The sequence below is a fragment of the Acanthopagrus latus genome, chromosome 3 (genome assembly GCF_904848185.1).
Source record: "Acanthopagrus latus isolate v.2019 chromosome 3, fAcaLat1.1, whole genome shotgun sequence".
Classification (NCBI taxonomy): Eukaryota; Metazoa; Chordata; class Actinopteri; order Spariformes; family Sparidae; genus Acanthopagrus; species Acanthopagrus latus.
Window position 1 is genome coordinate 10,567,116 of NC_051041.1, and position 27,556 is coordinate 10,594,671.

General features: G+C 45.2%; 1 protein-coding gene and 1 long non-coding RNA gene across 3 annotated transcripts in view; both read left to right on the forward strand.

The window, feature by feature from the left end:
• Positions 1-27,556, forward strand: part of csmd3b (CUB and Sushi multiple domains 3b) — a 363,253-nt gene that overhangs the window by 10,425 nt on the left and 325,272 nt on the right. The window lies entirely within an intron of this gene.
• Positions 12,173-15,699, forward strand: LOC119016689. Its single transcript, XR_005074232.1, has 2 exons — positions 12,173-12,320; positions 15,415-15,699. It is a non-coding gene; the product is annotated as an uncharacterized LOC119016689 (long non-coding RNA).

A 27,556-nucleotide genomic window follows, 5' to 3' on the forward strand; every position in this document is an offset into this window, starting at 1 on the left:
CGGCCATTGGCAGGTAACCAATCATTGTAAGGGGCCCCGCAACTCTAAAAACCCATCGAGGAGGTAAAGTAATGAAAGAGGCAGTAATGGATTCACACTGCTTCTGCAGCCGGTGGACAAAAAAAAAATCAAACCGTTGATTTCTCAACTTGCCTAACGCATTTGACACAAAGACACAGTGCCGTTTTCCCAAAGAAGTGAGGCCTTTTGTCAGGATCCGAGGTTTGAATCGAGGAGTCCGTGATCCACGAAGGCTTTCTGTCAGAATGAGGACGAGGGGGACGGTCTTGGAGAGGCCTGAAAGCTTCCTTTTGGAGCCCGACTCCTGACGGGTTATTATAAAAAGGGTCGCTTTTTTTGTGTGTTTTTGAATGCCTCGAGGGAATGTAATTTAAGAAGCACATTGGTGAAGCTCGTGCCAACAGATTCACCTCAAATGAAGTTTTCCCTCCAAGTCAGATGCTTAAAGAAATTGCCGTACTCTGTCCTCTGCTCATCTTCTTCCCTCCCCTGGTGCCCCCCCCCGCTCTCCATTTCATCCCTTCCCCTCTCCTCCTCCCTGCTGCTCCACTCAGCTTAACTCCACCTCTCCTCTCTTCCCCTCTCCAATCCCCCTGCCCCGCCGTTTTTTTTTTTTATACCCCCCCCACCCCTCCTCTGCTCAGCACTTCTTCTGTGCTCTCATCTCCTCTCCTCCTCGGCTCCCCTCGCTTTCATTTTCGTCTGTCAGATTTGTCCCGTGGCTCCAGAGGCTTAATTTACTCGCCAAACATGCTAAATCGCGCGCGAGGAGGGGAAAAAAATCCACACACATTTTTCACCGTCTTCTCAGAGGGCCTCGGTGTGTTCTGGGGCTTCGCTCAGCCTGTCAGAAAAAAAACGCGTCCGACTTGGATCCACGCTCGAGCTCGCTTCACCGCCGTCTCCAGGATTTCACCTTATCGCGCGCGTTTTACTGACAGCCGCGTCTCATCTGCACTCAATCAAGGGACTAACACGGATCAATCATCGGGGCCTAATTATCAATTAGACTGCTGGGTGATCTATCTCTGGCCATCGGTGGGCTGCGGCATCGGTTCTACTGAAGGCTAGTCTTCAGCGTCCGACCCAAGTAATTAACCCAGGAGGCTAAAAATAGCTAATTTAATTTATATTGACGAGCCATGGAAATGTAGTGCTTTGTTCTTGCAACATGGCTAAATTGAAATTTATCAGTCACCCCCCCGCCCGCTAGCGTCTAGTAATTCAATGCTGGCCATCAGTGTTAAATTGGAACGGGCTACCCGGCGCAGTGAAGTGGTCCTTCAACCGGGTTTCATAAACCCATCACTGGACATGAGAGATTGATCGGTGCCGTCTACACCTCTAATGCTGATTATAAATCATCGATTTGACGTCGTCCATTAATGTGCCACCGCTGCCGCCGCCGATCATTTACCTGTGTTACTCACCGGTTTGAGTATTTTGGCATTCCCCGCTGCCAATTATCGATTTGATATTCCACGCACAGTTAATAACGAGGCTTATTAATGGCGAGCTCGGAGGCAAAATTACGATGAGACAGGGGAGCGTAAAATCTCTGTGTCTTTCTTCAACAAATACACACACACACACACACACACACACACACACACGTAGACACGCTTCCGGGTGCTATTAGCACCCCGGGTATGCAAGCTGAGGCAGACGAGCCGAAACATTTGTGCAACGCAGACTCTCTAACACACATTTAATCCCCATAGCTTATGGAAGCCTTTCTCTGGGAGGGAGATGTGTCTGTCGCAGAGTCAGCCTCTTGATCATATTAAATACTTTTAACTTACCGAGGAAGAGCAGGAGCAAGAAGTGGGGGGAGAGATGGGGGGAGGCGCATCGTCTGTAAGCCCGCCGACGTGAGGAATTGCTGCAACGTTCATCCCCCGGGCTTTGGCGTAACAGCCTCTCACCTCTGTCCTCCCTTCCCCTTCCAGTCCTTTATCTCTGCCTCTCTCTCTCAGCGCTCTTGTGCCTGCCTGTGTTTTTTTTATTTTTTTTATGCACAAACATACCTACTTAGTTCAGTCTGTGCTGTTGCATCCTCGGCTCTAATATGTCCTCATCCGTCCCTCTTGACTTTTGCTTCGCCTAATTCTCTCCTGCACTTCCAGCCCTCCTTCCAGCACACTTATATTTACTTGTTTTTCTTTGCTGTTTCACTACCACCCCCCGCCGCCCCTCTGTCTCGTCTCGTCTTTTCCTCCACTGTTACACATTTTATACCAAAGCTGAAAGTTGTATGAAACATCGTCTGCCACATTTCAGGTCATACTTCAGTCTACGTTTTCAATTTTTCAACAGAGAAGTGCATCCTTTACCCGAAAGCAACAAAATGTTACTTCGTGGAGAAAGGTTGTTGATGGTCGAGTCTCATCTCCAGGTTGCCAGACTCTGGCGCTTTGGGTTGGCACCTCTGGTTGGACGCCAAACAAAAGAGTCGGTGTTTGACGACCCGAGGGTAGAGAAGGCGATCCTGGAGGGAGATAGTTGACTGTCGAGTCCCATTCCAAGGTTGTCAGACGCTTTGGATTAGAATTCTGGGCGGAATGCTGACCCAAAGACGAGACTCCATCATCTATCTCCCTCCAGGAAGTTAGCTGTATTGTAGCCTGTGCTCTGTGCCGCAGTATCATTGTGCTCTGCGCGGCGGTATCATATTCAAGACCAAAGCAAACAAGTAGCAAACATGTAAACACTAGGGTTGCCTTAGCGATGACATTTTCCCACTGACTTGTAAGCTTGTGACAGCGCTGGTGTTACCTGGTAAACTGGCTTTCAACACCGTAAGACCCTCGTTTTCTGTAGATTGCTGCATTTGTCGGCCTTTGTTGACAACGGATCGGTTTCAAGTACCGCGGGGAGGCGTTTGCGAGTAAAGGAACAAGAAAGAGCCGATGGACGAAGAGCTTCGCGCAAAAGGCTGCACACCTCCAACTTCTCAGGGAGGTAGCCGACTCATTTTCCCTCGTAACTTCATTTGGGGTTTCCTGTTGGCGTCGGGATGAAATCCTAAACACTGCTAAGTTGGGCTCTCTCAAAACAAGATCCTCCACCTTCATTTTGTCAGTCAGCTACCCACGTTATGAGCGATCCTGGCCGCAGCAACTCTGTAAAATGAAGCTGGGGGCGATGGGCAAGTAATGTAATCGGTGTGAGCCCCTAACGCCGTTTAACACCGGGAGCACTGACTACTGTGGCGAGCTTACTGTAGTAGTAATTTGTGTCCCGTTTTTATCACTTTATGCCACGTTAACCCTTGTTCTTCCTGGACTGTCACCACAGTACACGTGCTTGGAGCTCTCCCATTGAGTAAGCAAGCGAGCGTGTATTTCGTGGTGCACGGTTTTGATGTTCAGCTGCTCCATACTCTCCCTCCTATCCATCTTCCTCCACCCGTAATCGCCCATTCTTCTCTTCCTCTGCTTCCTCCCACAAACACCGGCCCGTGCCGAAACGTTACGATCACGACCTTTCTCTCGCATCCCACACCTTTCTTCTGTCTCTCCTTTCTGACTCTCCCTCCTATCCTCTATTAGTCTTCGCCTGTCCTCTCCTCCCTCCAGCCCCTATCCTTTGCAGATTTGTTGTAAGTGGTGATTGTAATAGGTGGTCGGTGCTCACAGACGCCGGCTCTCTTAATCTCTTATGTGTGGTTTCTCTCCCCCGTCAACAAACAGGATACGCATTCAATTCCAGCGCGCCGATTGCCAGCCGAGCGGTGTGTTCTTGTTGTTTGTTTTTTTAAATCACCAGAGAGCTTAATTTACTCATGTATTTCAGATTTGTGTTTGCCTGCGATGATTTAAAAAAAAAAAAAAAAAAAACATCAGCTCGCAATGTATCGAGCGGGCTGTTAAAATTGAAAGAAGCGATAACGTGGTCGCGCAAATTGAAATAAAAAGAGAATGCGCCCGAGTTAGTTGTTCCAGCTGTTCCGTGGCCCTGTGGATCCATTAAAAAAAAGCATTTTCACATTGCCTTTGCTGTTTTCCCATAAGGCCGAGTGCAAAATGCTCATTTACAGACTGGTTCGTCAATAATTCGTCATTATTAGATGCGAAGACGTGGCGACCTCCTCGCAGGAGCCATTAGCAAGCTGAGAAATGATGGAGTTAGAAGAAGTATCTTTCTGAGAGGTCGCTTATGTATTTTGTCAACGAAAACTGCATCACTGAATGCATTGTGCATTCAACACTCACACATCAAATGCATAATTACTTAAATCGCTGTGTGGCTCTCCAAATAAAGAACACAGGTCTGATTACGGGCTCATCAAACTGGCAACATCAACAGTGTTTCTTAATTACTCAGAAGGTGACTTTTGGGAGAAATTTGTTGTTTTTTTTTCAAAGCTTTTTGCTTTCACGCACACACCCACACACACGCTCGCGCACAATCTGTCCGTCTTCCAAATCCTCTTCATTATTTTCAAAGATGATTAGAAGTAGACATGACGTGAACATGTTGAGTGGGCAAGCATGCTCTCTTACTCTCTCTCTCACACACACACACACACACACACACACACGCTAATAAATACACAAATATGTTGGGCACACCACGATAGCATGTGTTACCCTGAGGGTGTGACCGCAATCACACACACACACACACATGCTGAGGGACAGGAGACACACACACACACACACACACACACACACACACTCTCTCCCTGATGCCTTACGAGAAAGGCAGATGAGAAATTAACAAAGACAGACAGTCTCATATCCAGCTGGTGCTCCCTGTTCGTGTGTGTGTGTGTGTGTGTGTGTGAGTGAGGTGGTCTAATCTAAATAAAGAAACGGGCAACATAGGCAGTATGGGGTGAGGTATTTCATCTAAGATAGAATCTCGCTGTGGAAATGTGGAATGTGACATAGCGTAGAGTGGAATCCTCCTGCATAGACAGATGGACACATAAACAGCAGTGTCGGTCAAAGGTTCGATCCCCGGTGACGGGCAGAGTCGGGCCGTCCTTTAGGAGGATATCGACGCCCTCAGTGACGCCATTGCTCTGTGAGGAAGACACACATACAGTAAGCCGACGTGAAATGCCCACAGAACAGGAGTGAAACGGCAGGAATGAAGTGAAGAACCAGAGGGATTGACTAATTGGAATGCAAAGAATATAATGACATAGAGAAGGTTGTTCATTATCGGAGAATAAACAGGCTGCCCAAATCAAGGGGACGTCATGGCAACCAAAGATTAAGTCGAGCTACTTTGAATAAGTTCGGTGTCAGTCCTGTCACCGTGACTTTGATTTGTACCTGTTTTAGCGAGAGGTTGGCTAATGGTAATTGTGAGTTCCCACTGAATCGGCGTCGCGAGCCGCTGACATATCGTTGTAGGTAATTCTGTGCAAATGATTACACCCACCAGCGGCGTGATAATCTGAACTCATGAATATGGTGTTGATTAATTGTATTAATGCTGATGGCGCCGAGGCTGATATTAGCCTGAAAATGCCTTGAATGTGATTTGTCTTTTGTAATTTAACCCGCCGTGACTCAGCCTCTGCAGTCGATCCATCACCTCGCAGTTCGGCGGGCGCTCAGTTTCTTTATCTGCGGTATTTAGAGTTTACAGATCGGCTTCTGCTTTTAATACTTTTTCCAGTTCCTTCGCCCTGCTTCTTTAGGCCTTTATCTTATTTTAATCTGATGTCTTTATGGATATCAGATTGTTTCTACGGTGACCGGCGGACATTAAATTTTTAGCTTTTTTTTTTCATTTTTAGTGCGTCGCTAAGCAGTAAAACACACACACACACACACACACACGCACACACACACACACACACAAAGAAAAGGCATTTGCCAACAAACAAAATAGTTTAGAGGCAAACAAAATACCTGAAATCAGATTACCGACTTTAAAAAAAATCACAACAATGTTGTGTAAGTGCACTTTGAATTGCCTCCTTCATTACTGTAAGATTTGCAAAAAACATCCAGCAATTTCACGAAAATGAAATGTTAGATCTGATTTGTGTTTGTGGAGCTGTGAGAAAAGAACAGAGTTAAGAGAGCTGTATAAACATATGCATGAACACAGAGCCATAAGGGACTTTGTATTGTCCAATCTCTACTGTACAGTAATTGCTCTGATATTTGTGGACCAATTTGTGGACCAATTATTTGATATTTGCTCAGTGGTTAAACGTCAGGTCTCCGAAGACACTGAGAGCTGCTAACCTACACGAGTACACAGGACACACGCATGAAAGTAATGTGATTAGTCAGTTTGCTGGACAAATGAACCCTCGGTGAACCCAGCTAAAGTCTTTGCTGTCAGACAATAATATCTCAACTTCAGCGTTTTCAGCAATTTTAATTCCCATCAATTATGGATGAAAGACACACGAGTCACACTCGTTTGTTGGTTGAAACTACAGCGCATCAAGTGGTGCAGTTGGCATGGTGATCCCTGTGGGGAGCAATTAAATAACATTCATACACAAACAGCATTTTGTTTTCCCACTATTTGAGAAAATAGCATTTGTTGGCACAACTGTGCGCTGGAGAGGAGAGGAAAAGAGAGCAGCAGCGGTTGTTTTTGTGTGCCTGTGTTCAGACCGTGTGTGTGATGACAGGTATGCCCAAGTGCCCCGGACCCACAGAAACATGGCTGTCAGCTGACATGACGCGTACCTCGCCAGCTTCACACACACACGCATACACACACAATCTCACAGGCTCATCACCTTATGCTGTTGTGCTCGTGAGGATAGTTGATTGTCTATTTGTGCAGTTGAATTAATTCCCCCGTCCGCGGTTATGAGGTAGAATTTCGATACTCCTCTGTCACGGGATTTCCTAACATGCCTAAGTGTTTGCAAACAATAAAATATTTGGAATTACTACGGTTGTAATTGTTTAGTTGTGCTCAAGTGCATACAGCAACCTCGCCTCTGAGGGCGCTTTTTTTGTGTTGAAGCGCCAGTAATAATTGTGATGACAATAATGAGCGGTAAAAACACATTTAAGTGTTGATATGTGCGATGAATACATACTTTAAAATATTTACACAGTAAATCCTTTTTTTTTTTTGCCTGCATTGCTTCTTAAATGACTTTTTTTCAGTATATTCACAGTAGTATACTGTAATTATAAGAACATTAACATACAGCAAAGTGACCAGAGACATTTTACTAGTATAGGCAATTGCAGTTTTATATCTAGGATATTGTATTGCAGCCCAGTGACCTGTAAATGTAGGTATACACAGTGTTTTTACAACAACATGTTGGCCAGTATAGATTTCCAGGATACATGCAAATATTGTAATCGATCATCTTGAACGTGATCTCACCATACCTTACAAACATTTAAAGATGTTATATTTAAAACTGTACAAAGTCAAACAATTTCAATTTCTTGATAAAACTTTGTATTGAAAAGTGTTATAAACAATTATAAGACAATCCCAAGGCTTTCATTTACAATTGTAAGCAGTCCATAAGCTGTTTCTCACAAGTGCTTTAAACTGTTGGATTCATTTTGATAAGGATCCTATACAGAGTTAAAACAGCCCTATTAAATGAGAGTGTTACCTTACCATCTCCCGCAGTCTTACTGGCCCGGTGTCTCAGAGCTCTGCAGGTGATGCATTTCCTCCCTGAGTCATGATGTATTTCCTGTCTGAGTCTTGCGCTCTGGGAGCCTTTTTGTTCTGCTGTTCATCCTGTCTATGCAGGTGTGTGTCTTTTCCGTGCATAGGGTGCCTTTCTGTTGGGGTGTGTGTGTGTGCGTGTGTGTGTGCGTGCATGTGCACATGCGTGCTTGTCTGCTTCATTCCCAGAGAAGACTCATTTCCCCAGCAGGCCCTGTCAGGCTGTTTCTGGGTGCACTCAGTTCACAGCTAGAGGCTACTGCTGTCACCTGCTTACCTAACATCTCTCCCCTCTCCTCTCCTCTTCTTTCCTCTCCTCTCCTCGGTGTCCTCCATTATCCTCTTACCTTCATGTCAGCCATAACACTGGTGAAACCATATATCCCCGTACTCGTCCTGAGGCCAGCTCAGACAAGCAAAAGAAACAACTAAAAGTGAATTGGAACCTGTCCTTCTTAGAGTTGGCAGTAAAATTGCTCCAAAGAGTCCGTGGGGTCAAACGATTGCACCAGGAGTCCAAAAGTCCTATTTTTACACCAGTATTTAGCGCAGGTCCTCACTCAAATTGCCGTTTTCAAAAGCTTTCATGCTCGAGTGGCCACCAGCGTGCCCCCGAAAAAAAAAAAGGAGGACACCTCTGCGGGGCACAGTCACAGCTAATGTGCGTGCCATAAACACAAACATACTGTAGCGTAAAAATAACTCATGGGCAAAGAAGGAGAAACAACAGAGACAAGACAGAGAGAGAGAGAGAGAGAGAGAGAGAGAGAGAGAGAGCACATTTGTCTGCAAACAGGAAAGGCAAATGAGTTTGTATAATAATGATGTTGCATTAAGTATTACTTCTCCATCACTTTTGGGGAAATGGAGTTTGCATTGCACAGGACAGAGCAGATCCCAGAGGTGCAGACGGCACGCAGCCTTTGTCCCGCTCGCAGACAAAGGCTCAGCAGGGCGCTGCAGCAGACAACATTAAACGTTTTGATCTTTGACACCGGCCGTCTGTTGCTCTCGCACTCTGACCCTACCCCGCTCTCTCTCCCTCCCTCACTCCATCTCTCTCTCGCTCTCTCTCCGTCACTGTCTACCCCCGCCTCTCTCTCGCTCCCGGTCACTGGGTCAGACAGACAGCAGATGCTTCGCTGCACGGCCACAACCGAACCTGACACCACAACACGTACACGCCTACTCTGTCACATCCGCTCGTTTAATGCGCTAGTCCCCGTGTTTGGTGGCGCTGAGAGAAAAGCGGTGGACGCCGATGGATCAAAGGCTGGATTCAACCAGTCTGATTATAGAGACCCTTCAGGGTCACTGGCGAGAAGTCTGGTCAGGACTACTTCGGCTTGACCTCGCAACACTTCTTCCTTACATTCATTGGAAGCCACGCTGTTATGAATAAAACACCCCGACCTCTTCCTTGTGTTGCAAACGTTGGACTTTGGACTCCACCTGAGACTCACACCTGGGTTGATTCAGGTGACGTCCACATGGACTGTCTTGGACACACATTGAGACACAAAGTTGAAGCATCATTGCTGTTCCAAATCAGGCAGTTTGTTTTTTTGGGAGGGGAGTATCGATTCAGCCTGCAGCTGTTCTATCTTTTTATGCCTACACATCTGATATATTGTTGGAATGTGCACACACAGACTTTTGTGGTCTTCTTGTGAGCTACTGCTCGCTTTTGTCAAGCCTTTTACATCCACCCTCCCACTTAAAGTTTCCTCTCCAGCTGATTAAGTCAAACACCCCCAACAAACTTCCTAGTCCTGCATTCCTTCGTTATTTGTTTGGATTTGCTTTCTGATAAAGTAAGTACATGCGAATGCCACCGGCACAGCCAACAATATATGTGTAATCATTAAGCCAGAAAGAAGTCTTTCGCCCTTGGCAAGCTTCCTGCGATGCACTTTATTTCTGCTGCATTTGGTGCCAATGTCCCTTTAGATTTTACGTGGTTTTACAAAAAGTACAACAGTACAGCTAAGTGCCTCTCTGGCTTCGAAAGGCATGGCAAACAATTTAATCTCCATTTTCCTGCTAGTAGGAAACCATAACCATATTTTTGGTTGAGACACATTTCCTTCTCCCTCCCAAGTTTCCTGAAGAGTATTCTATGAAAAAAAACATTCTGATACAGAATGATTGATACAACACACAACAACGCAACCGATTCTAATTTGTATTTGAAGAAAGTTTAAGGCGTAGTTGCAAAACGAACAAAGTGCAAATCTACAATAACATGTCAAGACTATTAAGGACAACACAACAGCAATAGTTTCCTTACATCCGATCATGTGTTTTGACAGGACAGGGAAAAAAAACAAAACTATAATAAATCAAAATCTTTGCGCTTCAGATTAAGAATTTGAAAATAAGGAAATATTCGGGGGAAAACAGATCAAAGCGGAAGAAATTTCGACTTTCGACATCTCTGAGTTAAACTGCTAAATGAATACCACCTGTTGTACGGTTTCCAAGCTTATGTGCCACGTTTTCACCTTGCCACTGCAATCTTCCAGAGGTAATTAACTGTATATCATTTCATGAACAAAAGGAAGCAAAAGGCAAGGTACTCTTTTAATGTCCAACTGTCTGGTCGAGGTTAAGCTGAAATGAATTTCTGATTTCACAAGAAACGGAACGGTGAAAGAGTTTGAAAGATAAAAAGGACTTGAGTCCCTGGATCAGAATTGCGCCTTCATGGAACAGAAGTCAATCGTATTAAGAACCGGTCGACTGTGAGGACAACGGCTCCACGTGCATCGCCAAGGTCGCCGCGCTGGAAAGACTTAACACAACTGATCAGTTTTCGAGACTCTGCAGAAAGATCGTACTTAAGGAGGTCATCAATGCCGCCGTCCATGAAGCACCTCTGCTCATGTTGCTGACTGAGGTGTCACGTTTGCCTCGTGTTTCTTCAGTCGAAGGTGACAGGGCTGATGGGAAAGAGGTGATGGCATTGGGGAAAAAGACTCATAGGTTGATGGATATTTAGACCTTCTTTAACAATCTAATGATATCACCTCCATCACGTATTTATTATTTACAAATCCAGGTTATTTGCTATACATGCCCACTGTTATCAAGTGGACGAAGGCGACGTCGGCTAGAAGTCAAAATGTGAGTAAATTTTGTCTGCGGTTGGGAAGCAAGCCAGCGCTTCTCCGGCCAGCAAACGCTGATCTGAGAGCCGCTTCAGCTGTTAATTAAACAGGCTGGGAACATTTAGAAAAGCCCCTGCCCACCAAGGTTTGAATATTAATACGACGCATGCAGTATTTAACTTAAAACGACGTGACGCATTTAAGGCACTCATGTTGCTCTGGACAGGCCATTAACCCAGTTCAGTGATTTCATTTTATGGGTTCGAGTAAACTCAAAAAATACAGGTCCGTCAACCACGTAATGGCACTAAGGGGGATTATGGATTGTGTGGGTTGTGTTCAGGACACTTTTGGTAGGAGCTGGAGGAGCTTATGGAGAGCCATGCGTCTCACAGGTCAAACCAAAGGCATCCGTCACAGCCAAAGGACCGCTCCTGTCCGCTGAGCCAAAGACGAGTTATGCAAACAAAAACTCTGGCGGTAGATTTATATTTTTTCTCTTTTTTCATCTATGCTGATGACAGGATGTTTTCTCCTTTCATCAAAAGGCCGACCCCGTGGATGCACACGCTTGGCTTTGTAGTTGCTCCTGACCTGTCCAGACGTCAGAGGCAATAACTCCCATCAATGCCAGGTGCTACCCCGAAATTTGACACGTCTGAACATTTTAATACGTCTTTTAAAAAAAAATACAGCGTTGCACAGATATTACATCACACTCCTCGCACTCTGTTATTTTTCATCGGCAAACTGTTACATGTGTGGCATGACATTACTGGAAGTGCAGACCGATAAAGGCTGACACATTTTATATGTGTATATATATATATATATATATATATATATATATATATATATATATATAAAATGTGTGTTACGTAAAACAGGACTTTTCATTTAAAGGTGCGATACATAAGAATTTTAGGTTGAAACATTCCAAAGTGAACTAAAACTACTGACAGAATGTAAAGAAATAAAGATTTTGACTTTATGTCAAGAGTCATCAGCTGAGGTTAACAGCAGCCCCGGGCTCCCAGTGGCCCAAAGCTCCTGTGCTAGCAGCTATTTGGAAAGGTCTTACTGTCATGACTCTTGGTTTGTTTGTTTGTTGTTTCTGGTTTTTGGCTTCTTGTATTTGATTTACATGTTTGTATCTTGTCTTGTGTCTCATGTTTTGATGTTCCATGTCTTGTGTCTCATGTTTTGATGTTCCATGTCTTGTGTCTCATGTTTTGATGTTCCATGTCTTGTGTCTCATGTTTTGATGTTCCTTGCCCTCATGTGTCCTTTAAGTTCTCCTATGTTCTCCCCTCTGGCTCCCTCTGTCTGTAGTCTTGTTCCCTCCTGGTCTGCTCCTCTGTGCTCCGCCCCCTCATTATCTCACCTGGCTTCCTTCCTCCTCTCTCCTCACCTGTTCCTCGTCATGTCATTAGTGTCTGTGTATTTAGTCTCTGTGTTCCCCTCACTCCTTGTCTGGTCATTGTTTCTGTTTGTTGTGTTCTGTCTTGTGATTACTCCTGTTCCTGCTCCTCGCTCTCGTCCATGCTCCTGTCACGTTTGGTATGTTTTTGGTTTTGAGTTTTCCATGTTTTAAGTTGAACTTTGAATTTTTGCTTTGTACTTTGTCTGGCTTTTTTCTGTTGCTACTTTGTCTTGCTCTTTAAGTTGTTACTTTGCCTTTTGCCCTGATTTTGTCTGTTTTTGTTTTTTTGTAGCGGCCTTATTAAAGCTCGCCTTTTGTTCTCCTTATCTTGCCTCCAGTAACTGCATTTGGGTCCACCTTCCCTTCCATAGTTTTCCCTTTTTCCCCAACCTGACACTTACAGTATAGGAAATAGAGTTAAGACATTGGTATACACAGGTGTGACAAACTACATGAACAACTGGTTATAAATTCAATAAATCTGAATCTAAATCAGACATTTGTAAGATTACTTTCATCACTGTAATTAAAAGGAAACCAAACGGCAGTTTATAAAAAAGAAAACAGTCAAGGGGTGTGATGGAAATTGAGAACTAAATGATTTCAAGCAGCAGGTCTGAGAAGCACCCCGCCTGCTGCAGGGTCCTTTAGCAGGGTTGAGTAGAACGTTGAGTGACACCGGCCTCAACAACGTTACCGATGATTGAATAATGCGACGTATTTGAAACGGCGCGTGAGCTCAGATTGGTAAGGAGCATTGTGAAACGCTATTGTCTTGCGGGGCCTCGAGCAGTATTGAGAACGAGCTGTCACGTTCGGTTTACACGCTGAAGGTGAGGGTGTGTGAGCATGATTCCTCTCTTTCTTTCTTTCTTTTTTTTTTCTTTTGCTATTTGAAATGTTTTGTTGCCACTGATGTGCAGCCACTCAACTTAATGCACCATGATATAGTGTCAACTGAGCGTGAGCCGTGGACTATCTCTGCTTGACTTGCGGCCTTCAGAGAATCAGTCGGCAAACCTGACATTTTCATCTTCATGCTGGCTAGTTTACACAACACAGAGAAGGTGAGGGATTTAGTTTAATGGCTTACGAGCCAAATCTCATCTAGGCTTGTGATTGACACGCACGGTCTCGGTGGACGGGGCACAGAGACGCGCGTCCAGCCATCCGTCCATTCCACCATTTGTTGCCGTGTGTGAACATCCTGCAGTTGTCAAGTTGGATTTCAGGCTCCAGTGTTTTTTCTACTGATGTGCCGAGCTTGAAACAAGTGTCAACTGTCTATTTTCTGATTTCATCGCGGCTTAGTTAAAATAGCTCCCCTGCTTTCATGTGCTGTCAGTGCTTCTGATACACAAGTAGTTTCTCATGAACATCATGAAAAAATCAGCGCTGCTCTTTTACTTTTGGTGGGTCTGAATGAAAGAACATGGTCAAGGGTAGCCTTATTAATGAACCTCATTCTCTTTTTAGGCTTTACCCCCCCCCCCCCATCCTCCTCAAAGCTTCGCTTTATTTTCCCGCGCTTGATCTCATCTTTTTCCGTTTTGATAGCAAAATGCTTTGTATTAAAACTCACAGATAACTTTGAACACTCCAGAAATCCGCTTTGAAAAGGATGATACCGTCCTTTAATTGGCCCATTGTTCATTCTATATCAAGACCAAAGGCTGCTGCATTCACAACATGTTCACAAACCTCTAATGACCCTCTCCAGTCCTGAAGGGCCCTGTGATGCTGTGAGGAGAAGTACCAGTGCAGAAAGACTACTTCTACAAGTGATAATAATGATGAAGACTATGTTATTGTAAATGTATGACTCGCAGTTTGAGTCTAAATGAATATAACGTTCATTTCCTGTGTGCTCACTGATCACCCTAGCTGGCACCCCGTTTTAATTTGGTCGAGACGATACCAAATTGACTCCGGATGTGGCCGTCTGTCCCCTCGCAGGGAAGAGTTACGATTCAGGGCACCGGGGGGAAATGGGTGTAGCAGGTACTAAGTACCAATGTAACTGTGGTGGAAACAGTGGGACGCTGAAATTATAATCGCACCTCCTCTTCACAGCTCAGCGGGCTTTCAGGAACCTGCCAAGATCACATTTAACACACACAGATAGACAGACTCACTGAGACGCTCGCACGAACACACATGCAGAAGGCGGCCGGCGGTCGGTCTGGAGCACCAGCGCGTCACGTGCATCCGCCCACACACAGACAGACACAAAGACACAGACCTCCTGCTGAAATGATGCAGCCGGGCAGTTGTTGGGTTTTGCCCTTTTTTTTCACGCATGAATGTGTGTAATTCACATGTGAAAATGTAATTTTTTAATATTGAAATTTTCAAGTACGTGAAAAAAATCAAAGTGCATGTGACATCAATTTATTTTGAAAGTTCACATGTGAAAATAGCAAGAAATGCTGAGTTTGCATGTTTTCCTGTGCCTGGGTTTTTTCGAAGTATAAAATTAGAATCAAAGTTTGTTGTTTATTTTTAATCTCATCACATATAAGTTCATTCAGATAGGGAAATGTAATTTTCTTGTGTGGAATTTTCCACTCATGGGTAAAAACAATGAAATGTAATAACTTGTGAAAATGTCCACTTTATATGTGACATCACTTTATTTTCCCATGAAAAAAGGCCAACGCCATGTGAAAACTGGGTGAAATCATTTGGAATTTGTACGTGAAAAAGCAATTTTCCAATGATTTTATGTGCCTTGATTTGTTTCCACATGTAGAAGAATCCTATTTCACATGTAGAAATGTTGTCTTGTAAGTTACATGTATGTCATTCATATGTAAAACAGCAGATCGCTGTTGACGTGGGATGTGATATTTATCTTCATGTTGGAACTCAAATGACAGCAAACTCGTGAAATGTGGATTTCACATATGAAGAAGCAGAAGCAGATTTCAGCTGATTTTATCCACCTGGTTTTCTCGTGAATGTGCATATAACGTGTGTGGAAGTGTGTACATGGTCATTCATGAGTGAAAAAAAGAGAGTTTATTTGTTTCCCGTTTCATTCAAGCGATGATGCAGCTGTTGCCAATATTTCTGATTTAAGCAGATACATGATACACGCTTAAATCCCCCGTAATAAATCGGTTTATTCTGATGACATGAACAATATTGAGTAGGTGTATCTTTTTTCGCTCTCTCTCTTTTTCTTTTTTTGACGAGCTCATCAAATCTGTATGCCCTCTGGAATTGCAGGGTGCCATCAATCACACACTGCGGTGCACATTTTGGAAAAACAACGCATGCAGCTGTTGCGCTCCCAGAAGCTCTCGCCGTTTGGTCCCGGACGCAGTGATTGGTGACAGCGAGGGGTCTTGGGAGAGTAAAGTGGGCGTGACTGCGGACACAGTTTCTCCTGTTTATTGTCGCTGGCTGTCTTAACTGCGGACAAAACTGTTTTCATCTCTGTAATTGTGTTCGTTCGGAACAAAGCAGGCTGTTGGGAAATAGACCTTAATTAATGCCTAATGGTAATGCGAAGAATGAACCGATAAGAGAGAATGAGAGCGTGGGAGCGAACGGGGCGTGCTCTCAAACACAGGAGCGCGCACCGCCTCGAGTGATTATCGCGGCGGCAGAGTACGTATTTCTGACAGCAATCTGACGTCTTTTTATACGAAAGTGAAGTAATTTTTTTTTTTGTTTGTTTATGACGGATGACACCACATCACCTGCCGCTGTTCATGACCGGAGAGCAGACTGAGTGGTTCTGCTTGTTAGCGCATCGGCTCTAATGTGCCTCGCGTGCCAGAGACGGGGTTCGCTATTGATTCTCTCTAAAAGTTGAGTGTGTGTTTTCTGCATTAGGCCTGCGTCTGTTTGTGTGTGTCAGTCAGGCGGTTTATCTCGGCTTTGTGAGAGAGGCAGCAAATCTCCCTGTAATTACAATCTGAACAGCCCTGACATTTTACCAAGCCTCCCCAGGTGTGTGTGCGTTCTATGTGTCCTTGTGTGTGTATATATACGTGTGCGCGCTGAAGGCCTTTTGTCTTGTGGGGCTGAAACAGCTGGGTGCTCCTCGCTAATTAACGAGAAACCTCATAATTACCGTTAACTGGCCTACTACGGCTGACACGGAGAGGAGTCCGGAGACCCAAAAGGCAGGAGCGGCGGGGGGGAGGGGGAGGTGAGGTGGGCAAATACTGTCACGGTGATGGAGGATGGCGAAGCGGTAGAGGCCAAAACAAACGATCCGCAGCAGTGTCCGACGTATAAAACTGAGGAGAAACGCGCAAAAAAAAAAGCAAGTTAACCACTGATTCAGTGGTCGAACGCCCTCTTGAAGGCTTTTCTTCATCAGGAGTCACATGACTTAGATATGTCGGTTTTAAAGCGCTTGACGTGAACTGCCCTTTTGTCTTTTTTTTTTTCTTTTTTTTCTTTTTAGCTTCTCTGCAAGAATTCCAGGAAGTCACTGCTTCCCGCCGTGAAATAATCCGGCACTTTTTTTAACCTAGTGAAACCACTTTGCCGTCATTATTTTACCAGGTAAATGAGCAGAATATGACAGTGGTTTTTTTTGTTTGTTTTGTTTTGTTTTTTTGTTTTTTTAGTGAGCTCCCCGCCTTCAACTTTTGGACCAAGCTAGCCATTTACCTTGCTCCCAATTTCTGTGCTGTAGCCTGAAACGGGACCCCACAGACAGTCTCATTTAATCTCAGCAAGGACGTAAACAAGCCGGTTTTCCAAAACACTGAGCTGCTCCATGAAACGGATGTTTCTCTTTCTGCATAGGGCAGATACGCGTGACTCAGGAGGTAGACTGGGACTGCCCATTTAATACCTGGGCCCTTTTATTTTGAATTGCGCTTGAGCAATTGCAAAGCTCTATAGCTTTAAAGCATTATATAAACACACTCCGTTATAGCAATTAGCTGCTTATGTAAGACCGATGTATGACACCAAAATGATACAGAATTATCTTATATAATGTCCACTTTTCTTTTTCCCCATTAAGTCCATTTAGCAGCGGCAGACCTGTGACCTCTTCCAGTGCCTCTCGGAAACTAAGAAGAGAAAAAAAATGCATGTGATTAAACCACGGTTACTGTTACTGTTAATATTGAATAGACAGCTGTCTGGTTGCAGGTTCCCGGGGCTAAATCAGAGCTCTCTTTGTCCAAAGTCAGCGAGCTGCCGCAAGAACAGCAAGAGGCCGACTTGAGAAAATGAGACAACCAGAAAAACTACCACAATAAAAGCCCAGCGAGTGCGTTCATCATACTCTAATCCAATTAAGCGCAGCTGTACGAGTACTTGCAGAACCAAATCCCGAACTGGAAAACATGAAATCGGAGCAAAAACATCCCGCAGTTGTTGTTTCTGGGAAGTTTTTCATAAGGGAGGCACACACACACACACACAGCGGCGGCGCCGCAAGGACAAATAAGTAGAAGAAGAGCCGAGACGCATCAAAAGACAGAGGAGGGCCGATATGAATGTGGAGACGAGAGTGAGACGGGAGGGATTGCTGTTTACACCCTTGGCTAAATGTCACCGCTGCCACATTGTTTTGATCAATTAGAGAAGAAATTGCTAACCTTCACTGTTTGGGTGCATGTCTGTGTGTGAGGGTGTGTGTGTGTGTGTGTGTGTGTGTGGGCGTGTGTTTGCAAGCGCGTTTGTATTCACGCCGGCGATGTACATGCGATGTCACGTTTGTCTATCCCGCTGATCCTCTTTGGTTACCCCAGGAAGATTCTTAAACCCCAACCTTAAAAGGTCAAGTACATCAGTTGAGAGTCACACACACACACACATGCACACATACACACACTCAGATTACATGACACGCAAGGCAAATTGTCTTGTCTCTGCGATGACGTTGAAACGGCTAAACCCACACGCCGCTGACAGGCACGTCGGGAGAAATAAGCAACATTTCCCAACAAAATAAGAGACCCGTCCTTCAGAGCATCCTGCTGTGTCTCTCGGGCTCTCGCTGATGAATAAAAGAACCGAAAATGATCACTGGTGTCATGTATATGTTGTTTGTTTGTCTCCGCATGTTCCTTCTGTTGTTGGGAATCAAAGAGAATGCGTAATCACCCGAGACTTCATGTGTGCGCGTGTGTGTTTGTGTGCGTGCGCATGCGCATGCGCATGCATACGTCACTGTTTGTGTTTCTCCAGATAATGTGCCCGCGGCCTAAGCAGTCGGCTATTGATCTGTGTGTATGTGCGTGTACGTATGCGCGTGCGTGTGTGTATAATGGTCATGTCACGCTGTGTTGATTTTCATGTCAGACAGCAGCGCTCTCTCCTCACTCCATTACTTCCCATTCTGTCGTCGGCGTGTGTGTGTGCGTGTGTGTGTGTGAGAGTGTCTGTCTGCGCCTGTGATTTCTCGGCCAGAACAGTTCTTGTGCTCTTTTTTTTTTTTTTTCTTCCAGACTTACAGCTGTTTAATTGTTCCTTTACCCCAAGCTTGCACACTCTCTTGCACATACACACACACACTTCTCACAGTAACAAGGTGAAGCGAATGGAAAAAAAAAAAAAAGCCCAAAAACGCTGCTCCACATCATTATGCAAGCAGGACTGCACACTGTCACAAGAGAGTTGCGGAAAAAAAAAAACACAAAAAAACACACAAAAAAACTGCTGAATTAAAAAACGCTTCCAAAATAAACATAAGCGAAGTGTTTGCAGAGCGCGCAGTCATTAATGACAGATGGAACCTGCCACGCTGTATATAAATACCGGAGCATAAAAAGGCTTATAAAGGCTGACTATTCTTTGTTTAATTTGGATTGTCGTTCTTTCCCCCCGAGGATGCGACATCCGCTGTGATGCTAGGCTGGAAGTTTTCCACTAATGTGTTTGTCAGGTATGAGAGGTTTGTGAGGAGAGCGTCGCTCACAGAACACAGTGCGGCGTTGGGAGTCGGGATCCTGACATTGTGCGGCGTGTTTTTGAGAGGCAGCCACTTCCGGGGTTTGTTTTACATGCAGTGGTGCTGCTATCGATCTGAGGGCACAATGTTTCTGCAAACGGTGACCCGGGTTTGGAGCGCTACTGTATTCAATGAGGTTCAAATCTGGTCGTTGGTTTAGTTGATCATATGTGACATATTCAAATAGAATTCGTCCAACCTCTAGTTTTTTGTTTTTTTTTAATTTAAATTGGAGAAAAAAAAAACCCAAAGCCCAAAGTCGCATGTCTTTTCAGAAGCCTAAATTTATGTAGTTCAAAAAATTATTATTACTGTGCTGTAAATTCGGGCAAAGCTAGTTGGGAAAAAAAAGTCATGCTATATGTTCATCTAGGTGTTATATCAACCTTCTTCCTCCATTTTCTACATCTCATATTTAATTCTTATACCATGGCTGTCTAAATGCCAACAAACTCGCAAACTGAAAACGCAGTGAAAAAAATGCTTGACCAAAAAAAAAAACAGAGCTGTAAAATGCGAGTACCAAGCCTCGACCTGATGATGTCATCAGGTGACACCGTTCGGAGTTGGTCCACAAATACCCAATTAAGGGACCGGCTTTATTAGCGGGTGGCCCATGGAGCTTTGTTTCGGATCGCACGTCCGAATGAGTTTTATTTAAATGCGCGTCACGGCTCGACCGCCGCGACTCATTATATCCGTATACTCCACTAAAAGTGTCCACGGGTGCCGTCGTAGAGGAGATGAGGAGTTGATCCGTAATTCGCTGTCCTGCGGAGCGGCTCCGGGAAGGATTAGTCTCCGGATGACATCACCGCTGCCGCCACCACAGTCCATCTCTTTGTGAACTCCGGTGCCTTTCAGGGAGTTCTTTTGTGATGAAATGTTGTAATTTACTTTCCCGGCGCACCCTCTCTCTCTTTACCGGCCTCGTCTACTTCCACTTCACTTAGCGATTGCCTACACAGAATGCCTCTCAACAGTCCCCGGACAATAGGCCCGAACTTCTTCTATTCAGCTCAGGGGTTATACGTGTAGGTGGAGAGAGCATTGGCAATAGACTGATATATATATATATTTTTTTTTCCGTTTTCTTTTTCATAGGTCAAAACAAAGCAGGACTCGCACCTCTTGCAACGCCACGCCGCCTGCAGCCGCATCGCATTCAGACTTACAGGCTCATTGTGTTTGCCGGCATGACTTTTGAACATTCGTAGCAGACTGACGCCTAAATCCGAAGGTCGCCTTTTAATGTCTTCAGCGTCGTCTTTATAACTCTGTTGTAGTTGTTCCAAAAGAAACTCCCTGAACCACATATCAGAGCGGATTCGAGAAAAAAAAAAAAAGGTGGCTTCTTCACCCAGAGATGTGCTTTAGGAGCACTAAAATATTTTAGGGTGCATTTTCTGCTATAATAACCTCATCTTATGGGTCTTACCCCTGAACACAGCAATTTACAGAGCCCCCGTCCTGCAATTTAAAAAAGCCTAGCCCTCCAAAACCCCATTCAGCCATTAGCCGCCACCGAGGGGAACGTCGAGGTCATCGGTCTTGGTTTCAGAAAATCAAACTTTCTGGAGATATAGGGGTTTTCGTCTTGCACTATTGACACCCATTTGGCTGCTTGTGCTCCTCGGTACATAAAATCTGGCAGCAGCGGTCCACTTTATGAGGGCGACGGATAAGGTTCAGAGAGAAAAATCTCCTGGATGAGCTGGGTAGATTTGCCTCGGGTGCCATCGCTGCCTTTAAACTGTCGAAGAAGAATCCTCCTTGTCGACGGTGGCGGCGGCAGACTCGCCGACGAGCTCAACGCCTTTGCCGCTCGAATATGATCCTTTCGCTCGACACCATCGCCATTTTTTTTTTTTTTTTTTTTATCCACCGGCTTTCTGACAGCTGTGAGGAGGGATCCTGAGGACCTGGACTAGTATCTATACACAAAGCGCTGCTAATATATAGTGATCCCTTTGCTAAGCCCTTTATCGCTGCAATTAGCCGGATGTCTCTTAACGGCCGGAGGAGAAAAGGGCTTTAGAAGGGGGGCCGGCACAGGTGTGAGGGGGAGAGCCAGGGATGAAGAATGTATTCAGGAACCGATTCATTTACTGACCGACTGACTGAATGAGCAGCACGCAGGCTTTTGTACCTGCTGACCGAGGCAAGAGAAAAAGACTGGCCGGCAGGCTGAACGGCGAACAAAGCGAGCCCCGCCGATTGTCAGGCCGGCTTGTGTTTCACAGAGGTCCTCACGTGGCGCGTAGGGGATTTGATCCTTCAGCGGCAAAGATGCTTTGCAAGGAAAATCAACAGGACCCGAGCCGATGGGAGAATCTGCCCGGCGAGATAACGCGCACCCCTCTCCTTCCTCTTTTGTGAAGGTCAGCGGCTTTACACGCTCGGATGACGAGGCGGAGGAATCGGCCCAGTACGTGAAGACGTGGGTGAAATAAACGATGCGGGCGGAAACTCCGAATGAGCAGCGACGCAATTACACAACTTCTCCTTTAACCCCATGGCATCTCGATTCCCACCATCTGGCTTTTTTTGTCTTTAAATACCGGTTCCGGTTCTTAACACTCTAAAGGTTTGTTTTTTTTTTGTCTCACCCCATCCCCGTGAGTGGGTGCGTGTCGCGGCCGAGGGCAGGACGTTTAGCTCTGAGCGGGGAAAAAAAAAAAGGATCCATAAACGCTTGAAAACGCGCACACAGAAGCCATCGTTTGGTACACCGGGGGACTCTGCTTGACTAAGAGACAAGCGATGTTTTCTAAACGCGCGACACCACATTGCTGTTAACACACACTCGCTTCAGAGCGCGCAAGTGTGTGTGCCGCAGCAGACAGCTGATGTTTAAAAAGCTCTAATGCTCTTTCTCCAATCTGACAACAACATCAATGCAAATTGTCCTTGGAGGCGCACACACACACACACACACACACACACACACAAGGAGCTCGACTTGGGGATTTGAAGTGATTTGTTTTCACTCCACTTCTCGAACGCAGACAGACAACCAGATGCACACAAACAGCCGTCCCCGACTCGAAAAAAAAAAACAAAAAAAAAAGCACGCACACACACACACAAGCCACTTTCACCCTCTCTCAGACGGGCACAAAAAAGACAGACACACACCCACTCAGCGAGACAAACAGACCGGCAAAGAAGGAGATAACTTGGAACTTAAAAGGGAGACACAAACAAAGAGAGAGACGGGAGGGGGTGGGGGTGAGGAGGAGAAGAAAGGCAAGACAGACAAGGAGGTGTGTGTGTGTTGTTTAAAACCAGAGAGACGGGAGGGTTATATTTGTGCGACGGATGCTGTCGCGGTGGAGATACAAACACCAAACACGGCAGATAAGAACGCGGTTTGACTGGTTATCTGCGGCGAGAAGGAACCCCCGAGACAAATAGGGAGAGGTGGACCGCTTGTGCGTTTGCTCCGTCCGACATCTGAGGGTGCGTTCGGGTTACGTCCGGTTGCGGCAGACAGTTTGGCAGACTGGCCCGCTATCTCGGAGCTCCTTCAAAGGTTCACGATACTACACCGCCGGGCCGTATGAACGAGTCTCAGGAGTCAGTTTTAAGGCTGATAAAAAATAAAAATTAAAAATAAATTAAATAGATAAATAAATTGTGCAATTTGCATCCGATGCGTTCGCTTCAATGGACGTTCCCAACAGGTATTCCCTTGTCTCTCGCCTCATTGTTAATTCCATTGAAGCAGTCTCGTTTGTACTGCCAGTCTGTGGTATCCAGGGACTGTTTCAAACTTCCCATCAATCAAGCTCATTTCACAAACACACACACACACACACACACCATCATCACAACAGTTTTCATTGTGGCTCATGGCTAAATCTTGCACAAGCGTCTCTTGTCTTGATTCGCACTCGGAGGCAGTGTTTAGCATGCTAACTTGAGTAGATGCAGTTGAAAAACAATCACGTTCCGTTGATGTTTCTTGTTGATTTGTTAAAAAAAAAAAAAAAAATGTTAAGCTGAAGCTCTCACCCATAGCTCCTTCAAGCGCCAGACACAAGTGTTTGCCAAGAGGCCATGTGATTTCGTTCCGGACGACACGGGATTATACCCGTCTTAAAAACCCCTCGCCATCACCTAAGTGATAAAGCAACAGCTTGGGGTTTGATGGCGCGGGCTTCCAGACAGAAAATCATCAGATGGGTCGGAGGTTCAAAATCAGGACCTTTTTCGCTGCGAGGCGACGGTCCTCTGAGCCACCATGAATAATGAGATTTGATCATTCGTATTATAATAAATGCACTGTGGGAGAGAGCGAGGGAGTATTCGGAGATGAAAAAAAGCCTTCTGTGTGAGCGCTACCAGGGCCACCCACTATTAAAAATACCGTCACCCTGCTGCTGGCTGTGTTTGTATTGTGACTGATTGGATTGTCTTCATCAAATCGATCGTCTCACCTGACACGAGGAACATCAGGGAAGCCTTCTGAGAGCACCCCACATCGATTCCGAACCCGCGCAACCTCCTGACTTTGTCGCGTTTCCCGACCTCTAGGGGGGAAAAATGTCGATGTCCACTTTGAGCTTTGATTCATCGCAAACATGTCAAACGTCTTCAGGTTCAATATTTCAACGATACGTTAATAAATGCACCAAAGATTTACGCCGTCACGGTCCTGGATGCTCTAATCAACCCGAGCCATAAATACACGGTTGACGTTCCCGTTTTTTCTCCGTGTCCATCTGTCGACTGGACTTTCCGGTTTTAAACTTGACCAAAGTCACTTCAATAACACAAACACACATACACACACACGCGCGCACACACATACACACACAGACTCCCCAGTTACATCTTATGCCTCCTGCAATACACTGATAAGGCCCTCTCTGTCTCTCTCTCTCTCCCCGTCTCTCTCGTTTTCTTTGTCTCTCTTGCTTTTTCTCTGTCTCTTTCCCATTTTGTCCCGTTTTATTCCATCCATCTCCCTTGTTCTCCGCCTCTCCCCCGCTATCTCTATCTTTGTGTCTCCCCGTATCTGCCCATCTCTCACTCTTTCTCATCCCCTAGTCTTCCCCTCTTTCCGATTTTATTTATTTTTTCCTCCTCCCATCCCCACTGTACTATTTGTCCCCATCTTTCGATCTTTCATCTTCTCCCGCCTCGTCGCGACCGCTCAAATCACTCGGTGTCCTCCCCGCGCTGCGTCCACTTTCAAAAGACGTTAACCACACTCTCCACTGGATATCGTATATCTTTGCGACACTTGTTTTGAAAGTCATTTGGGCTCAGGGTCAGCTTCATGTCCAGTATCAACGCACTTTTTTTTTTTTTTCTTTTTTCGTTATAAGCATTATCTGAGGCTTTACTCTATGAGAATTGAGTCCTGTTGCTTTGCAGAAACGTGCTGAGCTCGACAGATTTATCAGAATGCCCCGAGGCAATCTATTCTAATGGTCTGTTACACCGCAGAAATAAAAGTATATCAGCCCCGGCGCTGGTATTTACATTTCAAAAGGATTGTACAGTATTTACAAAAGAGCTTTCAGACAGAGATGAATGCTCTAAGGATGTTGAATCAACTCTGATCTCGTGTTTTTCCCGATACATTACAGGAAACGTGACAGGCGGAAACTCATGTCAAGATGAGGCTCACATATGGTAGTATGAAGTAATGATTCATCTACACAGAGGGTTATTTCAGTTTTTCTTTCAGACTATAGTGAGAACGAAACTAAAATGTCACTTGAACTGTAAAACACCCCCCATGGAATTGATGCTTTCCTCAACACAATACTTTTAAGGCAGCTTTGTCAGTCAGAATGCTAACGTTGGTGGCACTTATGTTAATGCAGTAATACCTACAATTGTTTCCTACGCTCGGATTGCAGGCATCGAGCCGTTTCACCTATTCCATAATGCCTATGATCCCGGTAAACAATGCCATAAGTGGCAGTTATTCAGTTTCAATTTCAATGGGCTTGAACTTGCAGAAGACAAATAGTTGTTTTTTCTTTACATTTTCATGCACTTTTTTTCCCCCATCCTCCAGAGAGCGAAATGCATCATTTGCTGAGGCTCGTGCCTCAAAAATGACTCAAATTGTATTGACTACTGTGATTATTTTGTCTGCGGGGAGGAAAATTGCTGGAACAATTAAAGCCTGGAGCGGGACAATCAGCAGCTTCTGAGTGTGATCACGGCCTCAAAGCCAGCCTGTGCAGGAGCTCCCTGACTATGAAAAGAACTCCTCTCGCTCTCCCGTTGAATCTTGACTTCTTAAGACAAAAACTGTTGATGCGTCCAACCGTGATGGCAACATATCAGCGTTGTGCTGTTCGCACGTCGATGGAAAGCTGAGAAAGTTGTGTGACGGACTGATCCTGGCCCTGTTAGCGAGAGTGTGGGGCTTTGAGGACATGTGCATTGTTCAGTCGGGTTCCTGGTCGGGTGGACCACTTTGCTTGTGTGAAACGAAGAGTTTTTGTCTTTTAAAAGGTGCAGCGTGTAAGAACTGCTGGAAGCGCTAACTGCCACCGACTGTAGCTACCGTTAACAAGTTAGCTCAGTTAGCCGTGCAGCTAGTAGTCCTGACAGAGAGCTTAGGGCACCCGGGGAGTGTGGGTGTTTATGTGGTTGTAAACACGTGTTGATGATAGAGTATGGCTAGTGCAGGAGCTTTGGACCGAGAGAGGCCAGGTGGTTAGCGCGCTCACACCAGATAGACATCACAATGTCAAAACGGTTATTTCTTCACACTCTGTAGATCAAAGCAAATCAAATTCCAACGTATTATAGCTTTAAAAATGTTCGGGCATATATGCCTTTTTGCCTGCAAGTCGAGATATACTGGAAACCCTGGGAAAGAAAGGCAAGGTCATGTTTATATGGCATGTTACGACTTGGACAGCATGGCGGCCTGTAAACTCTTGTACATTTTGTTGTGAGCTAAAAAAAAAAAAAAAAGAACCAGATTAAATTGAGAGTAAAATGGCTGATACGAGCAGCTGCTAATGGATGCTCTTCAGGTCTTGCTTCAATAAAACTGCAGACTCACTTACATCAGCGCCAAGATGGAAAAAAAAGTCCAAGAAACATATACTGCTAGAGGAACTTTCAAGGATAAAGATACCGTGTAGCGCAATATGAAAGAGTACCATATCCTCTCAAAGGCTTCTTTAAAATGGATACTGATACGGATGCGCCGGTATCGCATCACAATCTCGCAGTAAATAAAAATTAGAGCATTAGTGTTGGGGAATCTCACGGCAATGAAATCAGATAGTCGTGTTAGCAGAGTGGAATAACAAAAAAGGAGCCAACTTCATTTTCTGCCCCTTATTTTTGGCGAATACAATACAATATCGCTCCTAACGGGGGAAAATTGGAGAGTATCAGATTTTCTTATTGCAGTCATTTCAAACTAATCATCTAATCCTGAACAAAACAGTAAAAAAAAAAAAGAAAAATGTGTCTTTATTACAGAATATCAGCCCATGTAAAGATTACTATCTGAAATTGATGTCGTAAGTCATAGAGATGTTTCAGATTTTACCTCGCAAACTCTATCTGTGAAGTCTCTCATGGAAGCAATGCTTTATCACGCAGACCACGCTGAACATGAAAACGTGTACGTGTGTGGGAAACCTTGGCGTGTCTTTGTCGTTCACCCACCTGCGTTCGCGGCGATTATCTCAGAGCCCCCTTCGTTCATGTTTAACACAGGAAGCTCATTCGGCTGTCACATCCCATTGGCTACCTGCGCTCCTCTAAACGGTCCTGCGAGCCAATAAAATTTACTCAAGGTTACGATGTCACAGCAGCTGTTTCCCGAAGACATGGCGTAAATGAAATGGGGCAGGTGACTCAGCAGAATGTCCTGACACGCAGACTGGCGCGCACACCTACGCAGAGAGACACACACGCGTGCGCACACACACACACACACACAGATGAGCATATGCTGATGTGTCGTCAGCCCGCCGCACAAACTTTGCATTTAAACACCAGCCCCCCGAAGACACTGAGTGCTCATAAATATTTCCGACGTGTCACTGTACAACCTACCGGGGACCCTTTGTCACACACACACACACACACACACACAAACTCAGCAACACACACACGTCCCCCTCTGCTTCACTCAATACGGCTCATGGCGCCGAGAACAATGACTAGCGCAATGAGTGGCATGCGGAGCTTAACTTGGGCTTTGGTGTGTGGGTGTGTATGTGTGCGTGTGTGTGCGGTGTGTGTGTGACAGCGTATTTGATGTCAGCAGGGTTGATTCACACTCACTTACCCCCCGACAACTGGAATCATACCACCCGCTTCTTGACGAGCTCACATCAACACACACACACGCCAAGCTAATTAGGAGTCTTCATTATTGTTGGATTATGCTGTTCAGCTCCGCAGCTACAGGCTTTTCTTTATGGCTGCAAAGGAGCTAAGGAC